Here is a 16,898-nt window from a genome sequence, read left to right on the forward strand (position 1 = left end):
GTACACGCATATTTAAGAGCAGACTCTGGTAACAAGGAGCTGGTCGCTGCCGGAGCACGTTGGTTTGGTGCACAAATTCTTTTGGTTTATTTACCGTAAAAGGCAGATCGGGCAGGGCGAGGCCACGCAGAGGTAAGTAGGGACCCCCATCGGAGCTGCCGCCGTGCCAAGGGGCTGTGGGGCAGCGGGCACAGCGGTGTTGGCTGCACGCCAATCACCGGCACCGGCTCACCGTTCAGCCGGGGCCGCTTCCACCAGCCGGCGGCTAGCGGAGCCCCGACAGAGGACTTGAGAGAAGAGGAGGGGTATAAAACAGAGGGACGTTTGATCTCAAATGCTGGACTTTGGGGTAAAGAGGGGTCCCGGCTGTGGGTCGGTGCACAGCACAGACCTGGGAATTACCTGGGAAACAGGGGAGAGAGGAAGGGTTCATCCTGCTCCCAGCAAACCACGGCCTCACGGCAGGGCCGGCTGGGGGGCACAGCCCCACACCCGTCAGCAAAGCCCCATGCCAGACAGCTCGGCCCTGTGCCAGCCAAATGACATGGTTCGAAACATGTTTATGGCTTCACACCGCAAGTCAGCACAGAGGAGGCCAGCACGAATTTATGGCAACAAAAAGGAGAGGCCCTAAAACACAGGGGGAAAACGCAGGTGTAACAGTGTCAGCAAAAAGAAAAAGCCCAGATCAGGAATTCACAGCGTTACACGTTCCCTGTGCCAACAGAGGGGAAAGTCTCCAAAGGTTCACACAAAGTTTCGTAATTTGTATAGTTTACTGTGGATGCTGTGGAAAGTATAAAACCACCAAAGACGGCCTCAGGATAAGTGTGTAAAGCGCTTATGAACTGCCAAGCACAAACTCCAGCGTGATCTGTACACCATGAACCAGGCTCTGCGTTTTCTGCAAAGTTAGTGATCAATTCCAGCAATTAGCTCCTTATTTTTTAGGACCGCATGACAGCAAGATCTAAGCTCAGGCTCCCACCACCCCTGCAGGGCTGCTGCAGGGCAGGCAGCGCCGTCCCCAGGCGGGGACATCCCGGCGGGGCGGCTCATGGGGTCCGGCAAACGCGGCACAACGAGAGCCGTCGCTTACGGTGCGGCCAGCGGCCGTTCCCCTACATGTGCTGTGCTGGGGAGGAGATTGCCCTGCGGCTGCACTGGGCTGCTTCAGAGGGATGATATATCAGCGAGGATGTATTTGGGACTGTTATATACGAGCGGTTGTCTAACGGGTCTCTGTAGTTACAGGCAGTAGCCGGTGCCTTGAGAAAGGCATAAAAGCAACAAATCAACCTTGAAACAAAATTAAAACCAGCGTGCTTCGCTGCCCAGTGAGTGCGGGTGCTCGGCTGTGCTCACCCGTGGCGGTGGCGATGGGACATCGGGGTTCTGCCACCACTGCCGCAGCCCCGGGGACAGCAGCACCCTCCCCTAGGTCTGTATGCCGAGCTCTGCCCCGTAAAACCTTCATCAAATAGTAAGTGAAATAAAGTTTTTCAGCCACAGAGGTGCGAGGCAGGGCTGTTGGGAAGGGGCAGGCTGGGCACGCTGCCACTGCCATGGGACAGCCAGGAACAGCAGTTCCTAATTGCAAACCTTCCTGGGATCCATATATCAGCATGGTGAAAATAGATGTATTTATTTATACCTCCTCAAGCTGCCGACGCTTCCTGCCAAAGGATTTTGTAGGCAGAATACATCTGTTTGTATCAGAAAGGCTGTCAGAAGCATCGCTAATCCCCGGGCTGGAGCACAAGCCCCACCACCCAGCCCCAGCAGCCCCCGGGCATCCCGGCCGGCTGGGCAGCCCCCCAGCACTGCAAGGCAGGCTTCACACCGACTACCTTCCGCCTCATGGGTAACAAAGAGATTTCACTGCGAGTTCAGAGGTTGTGAATTTGATAAACTGTCTCATATTTTTAAATGAAAAAATGATACTTCATCTTTCTAATGACAGAAAACTTGGAGATGGTTTACAGTAATATATGCCTTTTTTAATACATGGCTTGCAATCTCGGGCCAGCGGCTGTATGAAGAATGGAGTAGCAGGCAAAAGGTTAATAGAGCATTGGTCCTTTTTTAATTGAAAAAATGACTGAGGGACCATGTAGCAGACCGAGCAGTAATATTATTACAGGCTGTAAGTACTGTTCCAGAGACTTACTGTTCATCTGGGAGCAGAGTAATGAGCACCGGGCTGTGTCTCCTGCCTCGGCAGGAATGCGGGCTGGCTCTCAAACAGGTTCATAACCAGCTCGCCTTTGAAAATGGAGATGATTTCATAAATGTTTGTCTTCTTCTGCAAACTTTGCGTGTGGCACAGTCCTGCAGAAAGAAGTATGCTGCATCACTGGCAAAATTGATTCCCCCGAATCAATTCGCCTTGGTAGCATCACACCCAATCTGCATCGGCATGAGAAGTGGCTCGGGGCCGGGCTGGGCTTTGTGTGTTTATGGGGTAAGAGGATGCTACGTGGTGCCTTCCGATCTAGCATATTTGGCAACACTCTCCCAGGTGTAAATCAATATTGCTGTATTCCTCTCGGGTAAACTACAGCGATTTACACCGCCTGTGGATCGGGCCCCCGTGCCCTTCCCCGGCACTGCCCATCGTCGCTGTCACGGGTCCACCGCAGAGCCCCAGCACCGGCAGCATCCCCACGCCACGGGTCTGCTCCTGCCGCCCGCCCTCCCCAGCCACGCTCCGGGGCTTACGGCGCACACAGACCCTCCTGCAGCTCTGCCAGGGCTCCCCGAGCAGCTCTTGACCACTCTGAAGGGCGGCCCCACGATTATACGTGCAACTTCAGCCGGCGGGGTAAACAAATGCGTGCTGTATTGAGCGCTGCATGGGGAGAGACCCCCGCGGTCCCCCCCAGCCCTGCACCTCGTGGGGTTCGGCTCCGCTCCTCCGCAGCCCTGGCCAAGGGAAAGGGCTTGATTTGCACAGACAAAGTGGAATCGCTTTGCTTTTCTGCTATAAAACAATTACGAAGCTTTTATACACAGGTCTTATCAGGCTTGATGTGTCTTGTAGAGCAGGAAAAAAAATCACGGCAATTTGGCTGGCAAAGCAGCCAGCGCGCTGCAGGCCCCCACCTCGAGCCCGGTCCCGCAGGAGTGCCGGCACGGGGCAGGAGAGGTTGTCCGTGCGTGGATGAAGCGTGGTCCTTCCCCGCAGCTCCCGGGGCAGGCGCCCAGCTCGGAGCACGGACCCACTGCCGTGCCCCGCATGCGAAGCTGCGTATACAACTATAGGTGATGTGCGTGCGTATAGGTCACGCAGCGCAGAACGTACCGGCGCTGAAGGAGGCGACCTCGGTGCTTAAACTGGAGGTTTCTCCTCCAGCGGTTGGGTTTGAAACGCCGGGGAACAGCTGCGTGCACCAATAGAAGAACTGAAGATAATAAATGAAGCCAATAACATGGGGAAAGCTCTCCGAAAGCCTGCAAAAATGGGCCTCGAGACTAAAACTACCCTGAAATCCTCTGGGGGAAAGACGCTCAAACAATAAATAAAAGATGAAACTTGTATAAAATATGGCAGTAAATTATAATGTAAAGAAATACTGAGCTTAATGTCCTGCTTAGGCTGCGAAGGGGAGGAGCAGGGCTGATGGTCATTAGTCGCTGAGCCCCCTGAAGCCAGGAGTGTTGCTGAAGGCATTAAAAATAGAGGAGCCAGGGATGGACTGAGGAGCGGAGGAGGCGGTAGGGGACAGGGATTACTTTCAAAATAGATGGATGCGGCAGGAAGCCGGAGGGTTGGGGTCTGCGGGGGCAGCTGGGCTGGGCAGGGACTGGGGCTGGGGTGTCCCCATCCCCACAGCCCCATGGCAGGGGAGCGCAGTGGAGGAAGGGCTGGAGAAAGTAAATAGCAGTGACGGAGGGTTTTGGTGCTGCGCAGGAGGTCTCTAATTGGGGTAGATGGCCCTCAGGACCAAGCGCAGCGGGGAGGTTTCGGAGGCCGTTGCGCGGTGCTGGTGGCAAGGCATGCGGCCGGCCGCTCAACCCCGGCATCCCGGGGGGCATCCTGACCCCGCAGGACCATTTTCTCTGGAGGTCAGCAACAGGGATAAACGGCACGTCTGAGAGCCTGCGAGGGGAGAGAGGGAGAGGTGGAGGAAGGTCTCCCAGAGAACCCGACAGACAAGGGAAAACCACATTTCAGCCCACAGGGACGAAGGGAAGCCCACCCCTCCCGGTCGGTTAGCTCCGGACTGGGCAGAGGAGGAGAGGGGTAACCCTTGGCGGGGGGTTTCTTCGGGAGCTGGGGTTAGTTCCCGGCTCAAACGAGGGCAGCTCCCGAAGCAGAGGCTGCGGCGGGGAGGCCCAGCGGTGCGGACAGGGCTAATTGATGAGGAATTGCCATCAGAGCGCTGTGTCATCTGGAGGAGTTGAACTCTGGGCTGGCTGGGAAGCAAGGCTGTTAAACAGGTTGTGGCGGTACTTTGGGCTGGTGAGGATTTATGCTTCGGAGGAGCAGCTCTATCCGTCATCTGTGAAAAGCCTCATTTACAGAGAGACACCGTGAGGAAAGGCAATCAGCTTGAAACCTGCTAAGCTGGGAATTTATAACTGCTCTGCAAGGGAGAGCTCGTCCCTCCGTTCAGCAGGAGCCGAGGAAGCAGCAACGGGAGGCAGCCCTGCGAGCCGCGGGGACCCTCTGGGGGCACGATCCCACCGGGGGCTTCCCTGTTCCCCAGCAGCCCCCCCCCCAAAGAAGCTCTAAGTCTGGAGAGAAAAATGGTGATGGACTTCCTAAGCAGCCTCTGCTGGGAGACAGCTACCTGTGGAGATAGCTGGGAGCACCTCCGTTAGGAACACACCTTCCTGTCTCCAGTGGGCAAAAGGGAACTCTCACAGAAAAAAAGAGGGCAAAAGTGCGTTTGGGTGGGAGGTGCTGCGTAACCCCCGGGCCCGGTGATGCCACCCAGGCTGTTGCCTCTTGTGCTGGAGAAGGATTTACAGGCGTGGGTGTTTGTGGTCGCAGAAGTCTCGCTGCAGCCCAGCCTGGACGCCTCCTCCTTCCCGCGGGCACGTGGACCCCTGCCCCCCCCCAGCAGGGCACGGTGGCTGCAAGGACCTCCCACGCTCCTGCGAGCACCGAAGCCAGGCTTAATGCTCTCCTGGGGCGGCCACCCATGGTCTGTGCCCGCTGCCCACATCAGGGGGGACATCTGCACCCGCCGGTGGAGACCCTCTGGTTCCTGCAGTGCCGGCGCAGAGCGAGGTGTCCCACCGTGTCCCCAGCGCTCCCCAGGGAAAGCCTGTGTCCAGCAGCCACGTCTCCCACCCGGCTCTGCTGGCCCCTGGGAGAGCAAAACTGGTGGTCGGGCTTGACTGGTTATATTTACTGGAACTGCTCCTGGCAAAGCAGTCAGGCTGGCCGGACACGCTGCAGGGATGGCGAGTGCCCTTTTCTTTCCCGTCCCCAGCCCCAGGGGCTAAATGGAGGAGAGTGATTTGGCACGGGGTTGCAATGGTCCCCCGGTCTGCTCGGTGGCACTGCCCCCCTGAACAAGTCCTTACAAAACCCCGTCCCTGTCGCCTTGCTGCTGGGGTGGCAGCCTGGCCGCAGACACCGACGCTTCGGGGGAGAGCCAGGGGATTTGGAACAGTCGGCCCACCTCGCCGGACAGCCCTGTGGGGATTTCAAATTTTTTACCATTTGTGAATATTTGCTGGCAATGGATTATTAAGGTTGCACAGGCACCTGCATTAGCAGAGCCCACACTCATCCCGCGCTTGGGTCCTTCCGTGATGGACCTCCATATAAAACCCCTGACTGAAGGATGGATAGCTAACATCATCATTTGTGCTGCATTTTTCTCCCCCGTGGAGGATGAGCTCCAGTTACTCCCATCCATCTCATTCTTTCAAGTCATCTTCATTCTGCAATTTCCCCTCACCCCGAAAAGAGTAAAAAATCGATCCATTTCTTTCCAATTTCAGACCGGGAGAGGGAAGGAGCCCGGCGAGAGGCAGAGGATGCCTCTCCCCTCTCTTAGCACATGCCTCTCCGCGTTCCTCCCCACGCCCCCCGCGCGCTCCCCGTTCAGAGCGCGCCTGGTCGGGAGTATTGATCCTTCCCCGGAAAGTGCAGCAGGCTGCGCTCGCACCCTGACCTCCAGCTCACCCTGCCAGCACCAAAAATACACAGCTTCAGATCTCTGCAAGAAGAAAAAAAAAAAAAAAAAAAAAAAAGATAAATGCAGTTTCTCCACTCACGAAGGTGAAGGCTGTCCCAGCCAGGACGGCAGCTTGTGAGCTTGCGGCTCCGCGTGCCCTGGAGCTGCACGGCATCGCCCCAATGCCAGCATCCCAGGCCACGGCCAGAGCTGCTCCGCCTTTTCCATCTTTCTATTAGTTCTGCATTTCAGTGACATTCCTGCACCATGTTTACAGGCACCTACGGGAAAAAGGATTGATCCCGTGAAAACCATCTTTTCCTTTAAAAAAAAGGGAAATAAATAAATAATTTTTTTTTTTTCTTTTTTAAGCACATTTCTCAAGCAGCCACTCCTGTCTGCGCCAGGGGGACGAAACCTGGCAGGCACGAGCACTAGAAGAGCTTCATCCCATCCCAGCCCTGCCACATGGCACTGGCATGGCCTGGCAAGAGGGAAGGGGGCCAGAGCAGCAAGGCTTCCCGCTGCAGGGCCGGGGAGCAGACCCATCCCACTGGAGAATAGGGAAAGGGGATGGTGGAAGGCAGAGCCAAGCCCCTGGGCTGTCCCCAGCCCCTCCTGGCACAGCGGCGGTAGCCACCGCGGTGGCCGTCCCGGTCCTGCCCATTCTGCAACACCACAGAAAGGATTTAGCAGATGTATTAAAGCCCTTACAGGAGAAGGACAGGCCCCGGCCCCGTCTTCGATGAGTTTGTGTTTGATTTCAGGTGCTCTGCACAGTTTCACTGCAAGGTGGGACCTCTGGTAATGCTGGCAGTGTGTGCTCTGGCATACCACGTGACATACGGTTTTTAGAGGGTTAACAAAAAAAAAAAGTCAAATACGCACCAGCATAACATTCTAGAGGCAAATATCTTTGCCGTGGTGTGGTTACTCTTACACTAAATTTATGCTATAATATATCACTATTGTACCCTGTGCCATATCTGACAACGAATATGATTTTAGGTGTCATGCAGCAGGCATTTAATTATTGGAGACATGGGCTTAATGGTATTTGTGTCACAGGAGTGAACGGTACAGATGTATCTTGACTCAAGGAGACTGAAATGCTTGCTTCAAAACTACCTCTCCTGATAATAGGTAATTTTAGAAAAATGGTTAAATGAATCAGATTCAAACAAGGTCTGTTTTTTTCATCTGATCGATAGATCCAAAAGAAACAATGCCAAATATCATGAGTTATTGTGCAGCACTGATGACTGTCAGGACAATGGGAATAGCAAAGACAAATACACACCTTTTCCTAGGTTATTACTTTAAGCCTTTTATTGTCATTATTATGGGTGATTAAAAATCCCATTAATCAGATGCTAAACAGATTAAACTCTATGAATTAATTTTCTGGAAATAACTAAGACAAACATTCTGTGCAGAGCTCATTTAATGAAATAGAAGCTGTTTATCTGCAAAATTAGGGCTTGCGCATATCTGAGCTTCAGCTGGAAAAATCCACTACCGTGTGGGCATGGCAAGCGCAGACTGGAGACGCCACCTATTTTTTACCCATTCTAAGTAAAAGAAAGATCTTGCTCTAAGTAATTTATGATTCATTACACAAAGAGCTCATTAGCTAGGGCTAGAAAATAAAATTACAGTCATTTAAGAAATAATTCCTTGATTTAGTGTTTAAGAAAAGGAGGCTGCAGGACAGAGGAAGCGTGTGCCGCCCAAGGGGGACCGCAGAGCTCTGCCCGGGCAGGGGGCTGCCGGGAGGGGGCTCGGCGCAAGGCCGGGGTGCTCGGCACAGCCCAGCCTCTTCCAGTCGTGCAGCCCTGCCGAAGCTGAGCCACCTCCATCCAGCTCTGCCCTGCGGTCACCGCATCCTCGTCCGGCGCCGCGTTGCACGGCCCGTGATCGGCGGGATGGCACCGGGTCCCCTCCGCGGAGGAGCCGCGGGTCCCGCCAGCATCCCGGGGAGCATCCGCTCCGCTCGCCAGCAGCTGAGCTGGTGCCAGTCGCCGTGTGCTGGGTGAGGGATGGCACCCTCCGGGTACCCCCCACCCCGCATTTTGGACGTGACGGCTCACGTATAAAAGCCAGCACCGGGCATTGCCTCGGGAGGAGCGGCAGCTGAGAGAGCGCCAGCCTCAGCTCCAAAGTCCTCCTTACTGTGAGCCTTGCAATGACTCACCAACGCTAAAACCCTAAGTGTCTACTTTATTTTACCTTTGCACTTACCCGTGCTATAAAACTACCATAAATAATTTGTTAAGAGTTGTGGATAATAGGTAATGTTTTAATTGTACAGACACATCTGTGCCGGTTGAAGTTTGGCCTGTTGTTCATGAATGTAAACAAAAATGTGGGGAACAATCACAGCAGCCGCCCAGGGGCCCAGAGAAACGCCCGTTGCCTCATCAAAGACTAGCGCAGCGCCTTCGGTGCTGGCAAGTTCAAAATCCCCTCGCTCTACACCGCCCTGATGGACCCAGCGCATTCACCGGTTGGGGCGTCACGGCTTCCTCAAAGCCGCTGCCCAACCGGACTGTCAGCGGCAGGAGGACTTGGCAGGGGAAATCTCCAAGACAAGTTATGTTTTCTTGCGAGCAATTTCATGACCATGTTAGTTCATTACCAGGAACCATTGCTGACACTTTTTTAACATGACTGTATATTGCATAGGTCCTCCTCATGCACGTGCTGCTGGATCCAAGCAACCTTGTTCCAGGTACTGCAGCGAGGACCAAGAAGGATGGCCTTGAAGAAGCACCCTAAAATAAGATGTCTTCTGGTACGTCAGCAAACATAAAACTGGGGAACTCCAGGCTGGGGATGGCCTCAGAGGTTGAGATTTACATAAAAGGCAACATGTTTTTCTCTAGGCTGAAGTCCATAAGGCAGCGGAGGAGTACGGAGTTTCATCAGATTAAATTGCTCAATGATCTCGATCCAGTCCCTGAAGCCCACCGACTGAACAGTGGTGAGAATTTAAGTCAATCTGAGGATTTTCTTGTTGGTTTATCTACATCTGCGCTCCTGTGCTAGTTACATCCTCAACCTTTTCTCTGTAAGCAGAAAGTAAATGGGAGCCAAGATTCCTGTGCAACCATTTTTACCTACTAACAATTAAATGAGAAGATGGTTCTTATCAGTTTTGCCATTAATGACAACGATACAGGAAATGAGCATTAATTGATTTTTCACCAGTATCTTTCCCTCCCACAATTATGGAGCTGCCTTTGAGTGTAAAATATTGGAGCCAATGTGATAAAAAAGTTTCATCTATGGTTAAATAACGCCCAGGCCAAGTGATTAAGCAGCATGACAGTGACACGGTTTGCCTTTATAGCTTAGGTACGCACATGACCCATGAAGCCCCCGCACGATCCCGCATGAAAAGATCGGCAGAGCAAGCAGCGGGCTCTGCGGTTCCCGTGCCGCCCCGTGGTGCCCTACGCCCCCCGTGCTGCCCCACGGCCCCCCCGCTGCCGCAATGTCCTTCTCTGTGGGTACCAGCGTTGGTCGCTGGAGCAGGCTGGACGCAGGCACTGCACCCGTGGCCATGGGAGAGGGGACAGGAGCCCTCCCTGCCCCACTGCTGCAGCCCTGCACTTGCCTCAGCCCCCCCCCAGGGCACCCAGCCACCCCCCCGGTGCTCGTTTGCCGCTGGTCTATGGGATGCACAAGCGTGTTTACCCTCCTGGTCCTGCCTGCCATGCAGCCGTGGTAATGTCCTCCTCCTGAAATTATCCAGCTACTCACTGCTGTTATCTCCATCCCTGGTGTGACGAACAATCCCAATCTCTAAGGCATTTCTCTGGTTCCTAAGTAATGCTTTTGTGTTAAAAAGAAAGCGCTGGAGGAGCTTTTAAATGCAGTATCCAACCCTTAAAGCATCATCAGGACAAGTGGACCTTCTGTTGCATTCATTTATAGCCTTCTCTAGAAATTGCCTATTGAATCACTATTTCTTGTGCCTGTTTAAATAAATAGGCGTATTTGTTATTGCTGTTGAAAGTTCCATGTTTGGCCTTTTTAAGTCATTTGATTAGGAAGTAGAGAGAATATTTTAGCAGCAAAGGCGGCACTGGAATCAGCACCAGTAGGAATAATCTAATTTTCCTTGCAAAGAAGGGCAAGGGTCCTCCTAGGAGGTCAAAGCTCCCTTAGCACAATTAGAACTTTAATTAATGAAATTGGTTGAGCCTCCACCAGTGGAAGCAGCATATTTGTCCCTGCCCAGCAGAGATCTAGGAGGGGACACACAAGCTCCCCGTGCCGCGGGGCAGTGGGTTCTCCTGGCTGGCTCCCCTGGCACGCCCCAAAAGCAGCTGGACCCCCCCACCCCACCGTGGTGGCCATTTACTCTAGAGATGTGTCTTTTGGGCTCTTCGTTTAATGCCAAGAGCAAAATTGGCCTCCTTCAGCGGCTTTGTGACGAGCGGCACGACTCTCGGTATGTCGTGCTGTTCAGACATGCTGTCTGCAATTAATATTGCATAACGGCCTCCTGATTCCTAAATTATGTATTCCTCCTTCTCAGCATCATGTGTTTTTTACAGGGTTAATTATTTTCCATCATTCCGCCTTTAGCAATAGTCGTCTTAATTAAGGGGGCCAAGTTCCGCTCTCATTTCTGCCTGGTGGATCCTAATGAAATCAATGGAGCCGCACGGTGTAAATGGGAGCGGGACGGTGGCCATCTACGTAAAAATAAAACGTTCCCTCTCTTGTGGATTAATGTGTAAAATTAAACCAAGGCATAATCTCCAGCTTCTGCCCAAATGTCACTGAGTAAATCGCTGCAAAAACCCCACTTGGAGTGCCTTTTCCGCGTGCAGTTCAAATCTTGCTCGTTCCCCTCCAGCTGCCCGGAGCACCAAGGCGGGACCGAACCGAAGCGAGATGCTCAGAGGAAACCCTGCCTCTCTGGAAACCAGCAGCGGATCTGCCGCCGCGCCAGCAGGTGCTGGATTTCGTGGCTTTGCTTTTGGGGATTAAAAACAATTGCAGAAGTTTGCAGTGAGACTCGGAGGTCACTGTCACCTCTCCTTCCCCCTTCCTTCCTCCTCCCTGCCCCTCCAAGCTGTTGGACCCTCAACCCCTGGAGCTGGACACCCACCGGCTCCCCGCTGCCGGGGCTGGGTACTGCGGCGGGGGCCACGCTGGCACCCTCCATCCCTCCTCGCCCCAACCCAGGCTGTGCCGTGGCTCCACAGGACCCAGAACCACGCTGGTGGCCCCCAGCCCAGGGCTCTGGCAGCCCTCCCAAACCCGTCTGCGGCTTGCTTTAAGGGCAGGAATCCAACAGCTGGGGGGAAACAGGTTTTAAAACAGCCGAGAACACCCACGCCCCCGGGCTCAGCACAACGGGTAACCTGCCGGCCTCCCCTTCCTCTGCCCTGCTGCTCACTGCCTCTTAACAGCCCTCCGCTGCTGGCAGCAAAAGGGCTTATCTCGAACTATTCCTCCCTTGCTTGCATTTCCTGACAGCCGCCTATTAAACCAGACCCAGGCATCCATGCAGCGGAGGCTCCAATAAGTGGATCCACATGCAATATTCATGGATCACTTCAGAATAGTTACAGATCCATCACACTTGGCAGCAGGACGGCGCGCGCTCCTAATGCTGGGCTTAAGCACCTTTTTGAACCGGAGCCCTGAGGATGACCACACCGCTCAGCCTGGAGCGCGGCCGAGCGGGCACTGATGCCCGCCGTGGCCGGGTGGTGCCTGGGGGAGACGGGCAGCCCGGAGTCTCCTCTGATGGTGCTGACGGGGCCAGAGTCCCTTCTGGGTTTTTTCCTATAAGAAAAGGCAAAGGTCCCTGGGAGGGCACAAGGGCCACCGGGCAGTGTCATCGGCCTGGCTCACCTGTGTCCCCGTCAACACCGCATTCGGCACAAGAGCACTGGGGTGCCCCGCGCTGTCCCCGCTGGCAGCATGGCTCTTTCCCATCAAAGCCCCCTGCCCGCTCTGCAGCCCCCCACCCGCCTCCATCCCAGCCTCCGGGGAAACCCTGGAAAGCCCTTCGGAGACCTGGGGCTGTCGGGCATCTCCAACCCGCTCCGTGAAACTGCGGCTCGTGCACCTGGCTGAAGCGACCAGACAAGTCCCCACAGCACAGCGAAACCAAGGGAGCCCGACCGGAGCTTAATTCCCTCGCTCTGGGAAAGCTTTGTTTACCGCCTTCGGGTACGTCTGGCCAGCACCACGCTGCAGCTCCAAAACCGATCTCATGCCCCAGGATTAATTTTTACACAATCGTTCCGCAGCCTATGATAATCACCCCATAAAAAAAATGAAGAGATTTGGGATTTTTTTCAATGCAAAGGATTAGGTCTAAATACAAGTAATCTGCAGGAAGCTCAGCGGCATGCACACCACTAATCGCTCCCTTACTCTTCCAGGCTTTAGCCCTTTCATTAGTATTTTCCAGAGTAGGGCTGTTTGTCCTTGGTGAGATCAGGCCAACGCAGACAGTCAGACATGTCCTGAGGGCCACGGCCATGTGCCAGCCCACAGGGGTTTGCACGGGGGCAGAGGACGACACCGCAGCAGCAGCTCGGGCGAGCGGCGGTGCCGTGCATTGTTCTGTGCCGTGCACCGCTGTAGTGCAAAGCATTACTGCAGTGCTACACATTGCTGCGGTGCTACGCATTGCCGCGGTGCCGCGCATGGCCACGGTGCCATGCATCGCTGCAGTGCAAAGCATTACTGCAGTGCTACACATTGCTGCGGTGCTACGCATTGCCGCGGTGCCGCGCATGGCCGCGGTGCCGTGCATCGCTGCAGTGCAAAGCATTACTGCAGTGCTACACATTGCTGCGGTGCTACGCATTGCTGCGGTGCCGCGCATCGCCGCGGTGCCATGCGTCGCTGCAGTAAGCAGCAGAGCGGGCCTGGGGGCACAGCTGGGCTCGCTGCCTCTTGCTCCGCTCCAGAGAGGAGCCTGCGGCGTGGGACCACTCATGCTCTTCACTCTGGGATCTTTCTGGTTTGCTTTGGGAGGGAGGTGCAGTAATGAGCATGGGAAACTTCTAATGCAGTGCCACAAACCAGCTGGTGGGATCTTTTTAAGACATAGTAAACTATTAAAAGAGATGACTAGCTTAAATCCCGAAGCCTTTAGTGAATTCCTGGTGGTTTAACTAGATGAAGCGTGAATAATAATCTGGGAGCTGGCCATCTCGCCAGGCCCAGGGCAGTGGTCTCCGCATTCCCCTGAGTCGCCAGGAACCTCCTTCGGCCGCCACAGGCAGCCGCCGGCTGGGCAAAGGCAGCCTGCCTGCCTGCCCGCACCGCCGAGCAGCTCGCCGGTGGTGTGTCTTGTTTTAAAGCCAGAGGTGGGGATGAAGAGGTGGAACCCGCCACGCTGGTGCAGACACCTGCACCTTTCTGTTCCCATCCCCTGCGTGTGCATGAGCTTCCCCCCGTTGCAGAGCTGTCACTTCTGCCTAGCTTTCACCTGCCAGGCTTGCAAAGCCCCGCTTAACTCACCCTTGTCTTGCCTTTATAGCAGCAGTGAGCGGAGGAGGTAACTACGTGCACACCACTCCTTCCCCGTTGGAACTCCAGGATTATTCCCGGGTTTTGACATTGTTTCCCGCTGAGGCTTGGGGCTGAATCCCCACATGTTCCTGGTGGGACAGAAGCAATGCGGGGGCCAGACCGTGCCTGGGGCTTGTGGGGATGGGCGGCGGGCTCCTGGGGCTGCCAGAAAAGTGAGGGCTCAAAGGCTGAAAGAAAATACTGTATGTAGTAACGCCAGAACAAGAGGCATGCCCTTTATGTCCAGCAAGCGTTTTCGCAAATATAATTAAAATAAATACATATCTGGGACTGATCTGACCGCAGGTATAAGGATGCAGTGCCAGACTTTTAAAACAAAATAACTTAAGCACTTAGAAAAGGACTCGAGTAGACTTTGGGTACTTATGTTCAAAATAATTGTCCCAGGAAACCCAATTCAGCAGCCACCCAGGCTGAAAGCACTTAGGCACACTCGGGCAGGCGTTCAACAAAGCATTTAGCTACCCCGGCGCTGCATCAGCAGAAACCTCGGGGCCTTCGTTCAGGGGAGTGACTCAGGGAAACTGCAGGGGCTTGGTGCTGAGGCGGCCGGGGTCCCACCGGGGTACGGCCGGGGTCCCACCTGGGTCCCGCCTGGGCACCCACGCACCCGCGGCAGTGCTGTTCCCTGTGCCGCTCTGTTTGCAGCTGGCTCCTGCCCCTCTTGGCTGCTGCAACTGCTTTGAGAGTTGGGGAGAGGGTGGTTTGTTAGCATGGCAGCGTGACGGGAGCCGCAGGTGGCTCGCTCCTCACCGCCTTCCCCGGGGAACGCATTTTCAGTACAAGTGGAGATGCTGCAAACCAGCAGCCTTGGCTGCTAAACGCGGCTGAGGAGGGAGAACGCTCCTGGTAATAAATTCATAGATCTTCACACCCTAGCAGGCTGAGAAGCACCTGGTTTTAAAGAGACTTTAAAACTATTTTGGGTGCAGTCAGTCAGACCGAGACCCCCTTATGCTTGGAGGCCCTAAACGCCAGCTTCAAAGAAGGGAGGGAAACCACAAAGATAGCCCAGAAAAGGTTGATTTCAGTGGGGGCAAATCTTCAAAGCACAACTTTCCTGTAGAGTTAAAAAGACCATGTCCCTTTTCCATGAATAAGTCACAAAGTGGGAACCTTTCCTAAGTGCACAGCCAACCCAACGGGTGTTTCCTCTGTCGGGCTTGAAAACGAATCGATGCTCCTGGTTTCTTTTATGTGGTGCAGCTGTGCTTCTCTTCCGCTGAAACGCCGTCTCTCCTCTGCTCCGGCTGGTCGAATCCTTGTCTCTGTTTCAAACACATTTCTTCTCTTCTTCAGTCTTTTCTAGCACCAGTAAAAATCCCATCAGATGCGTCTGATTGATGTTGGGTTCTTTTATTGGCAACAGGCTGATGGCCGGCGAGGGCCTCGGGGCTGGTCCTCCTGCCCTGCCCAGCACTCCTGGACACGACGCTAACGCCGCTCGCGGTCGCAGCCAGACCCTCTCCCTCTCCCATCCCCTGCCCTCTGCACCCACCGAAGGCTCCGGGTCTCATCACAACAAGCAGCCCCGGCAGCCTTCGGGCTGTGCCAGCGGTGCCAGCCCTGCCTGCCCTGCCCCTGCCAGCCCCTGGACCGCTCTTCTCGTTTGGGCGCAGGGAGGGAAGTCGTGGCCGGGCTGTGTTTTGCTGCAGCAGATCTGATATTTTCATGACTTGAAAGAGGTCTGGAGGAATTACTCCACCCAGCGCTTTCCAGGCACGCATCGGCTGTGGGGAAATCCAGCACCTCCTCATCAGGCCCAAGCACGTGGAGGGTGTCAGAGATGCTGGAAAGAGCGCTCACCCCTTACCGCGAGTGGCTCTGGGCCGGCGGTGACATCTCCTTTCAGAAATGCCCTGCCGGGTGCCGGCCGGTGGGGCAGGGTGTCCATCAAGCGCCCGGGTTTCGGGGTCTGTCCCACCGCCTACGCTGGGGCACTGCAGCAGCTGCAGGCGGAGAGGTCTCATACCGACGGCACATTCCTCCTTTGAGAGCCTCAAATCTAATCTAAACAGTAATTCCTACAGATTTCCTACTGCGTGCTGCTGTTGCATTTTCTAGCAAACACGCTCATTTAGGGACGGGTACTCGTCACCAGCCAAGGACGCGGTGTGACCTGCACGCCAGGGCTTTCAGCACTATTGCAGGGGCGGTGGGAAGCCCCTGGCAGCGTGTAGGCATGGGACACGTCCTTCTCTGCTCCTTGTCTTCACTGCAGCTTGCGAAACACCCTGTGAATAGTGAAAATACTGGCTCACCAACCCACCGCCTCCCTCAAAGCTTCAGACAAAAAATAAGCCACCTAATTGAGGAGAACTGTTCCCAGGATCCGGGGCAGGGAGCTCTGTACCTGGGCCTCCCCACTCCTCTCGCCCGCAGCCTCCGGCGAGCCGAGCTTCTGTGTCAATTACAGGAAAATCAATGAAGATACTGTTCAGGACTCCTTTTCACCATTCAGCACGGATGATATCCTTCACTTTCTAGCACTGATTCATTTACTTTCAGCCTCTCCAGGGGCTCCTGACATATTGCTATCTCTGAAGAATCTGAAGCAAGAACTGCCTTTGTTTCCACTGCAACTTGTTGGCGTGCGCAGGCTCCGGGGACGGTGCTGCCGGGGCTGGGGCTCACAACAGGGTCAAAAGGAGAGCGGCTGTGGTGCACGGCAGGGATTTTTAAACATTTCTTGCCAAAGCACCTTTCCAATGTCCTCTCAGATCTCATTTGCACAGAGATTGGGCTGGATCAGGGGGCAAAATGGATCCAAAACCCAGGGCTGGTGTGCCATCGACCTCCTTCCTCCAGCTCCACGCTGTTCTGGCTGAGCTGTCCCCAACAGCAGTGACACAGGAGCCCTGCTGCTCCTCCCACTGTCCTGCCATTGCCAACACATCCCTCTCCGAGCATCAAAGCCCAGCCTAGGCAGTGTTTCCCGACAGGATTCATCTGCCTCTGCTGCCAGGGGCTTTGCCTGGGCCACCAGGACGGTGCGTAGCCTTCCCATGCTGCTCACCCACTCGTGATAAAAACCCTCTGATCCACTCACAGCTTGTGCCCGACCGCCGGGTGACACATTTAGCGTGCTCCAGGACATCGCAGGGCCAGCTGCAGAAGGGGGAAAGCCCCAATTGTCCAGCAGCCTGTTGGCAATAAATACTCTGCTCTCGCTCACTAACTTTCATG

Source organism: Accipiter gentilis, chromosome Z (genome assembly GCF_929443795.1).
Source record: "Accipiter gentilis chromosome Z, bAccGen1.1, whole genome shotgun sequence".
Taxonomy (NCBI): domain Eukaryota; kingdom Metazoa; phylum Chordata; class Aves; order Accipitriformes; family Accipitridae; genus Astur; species Astur gentilis.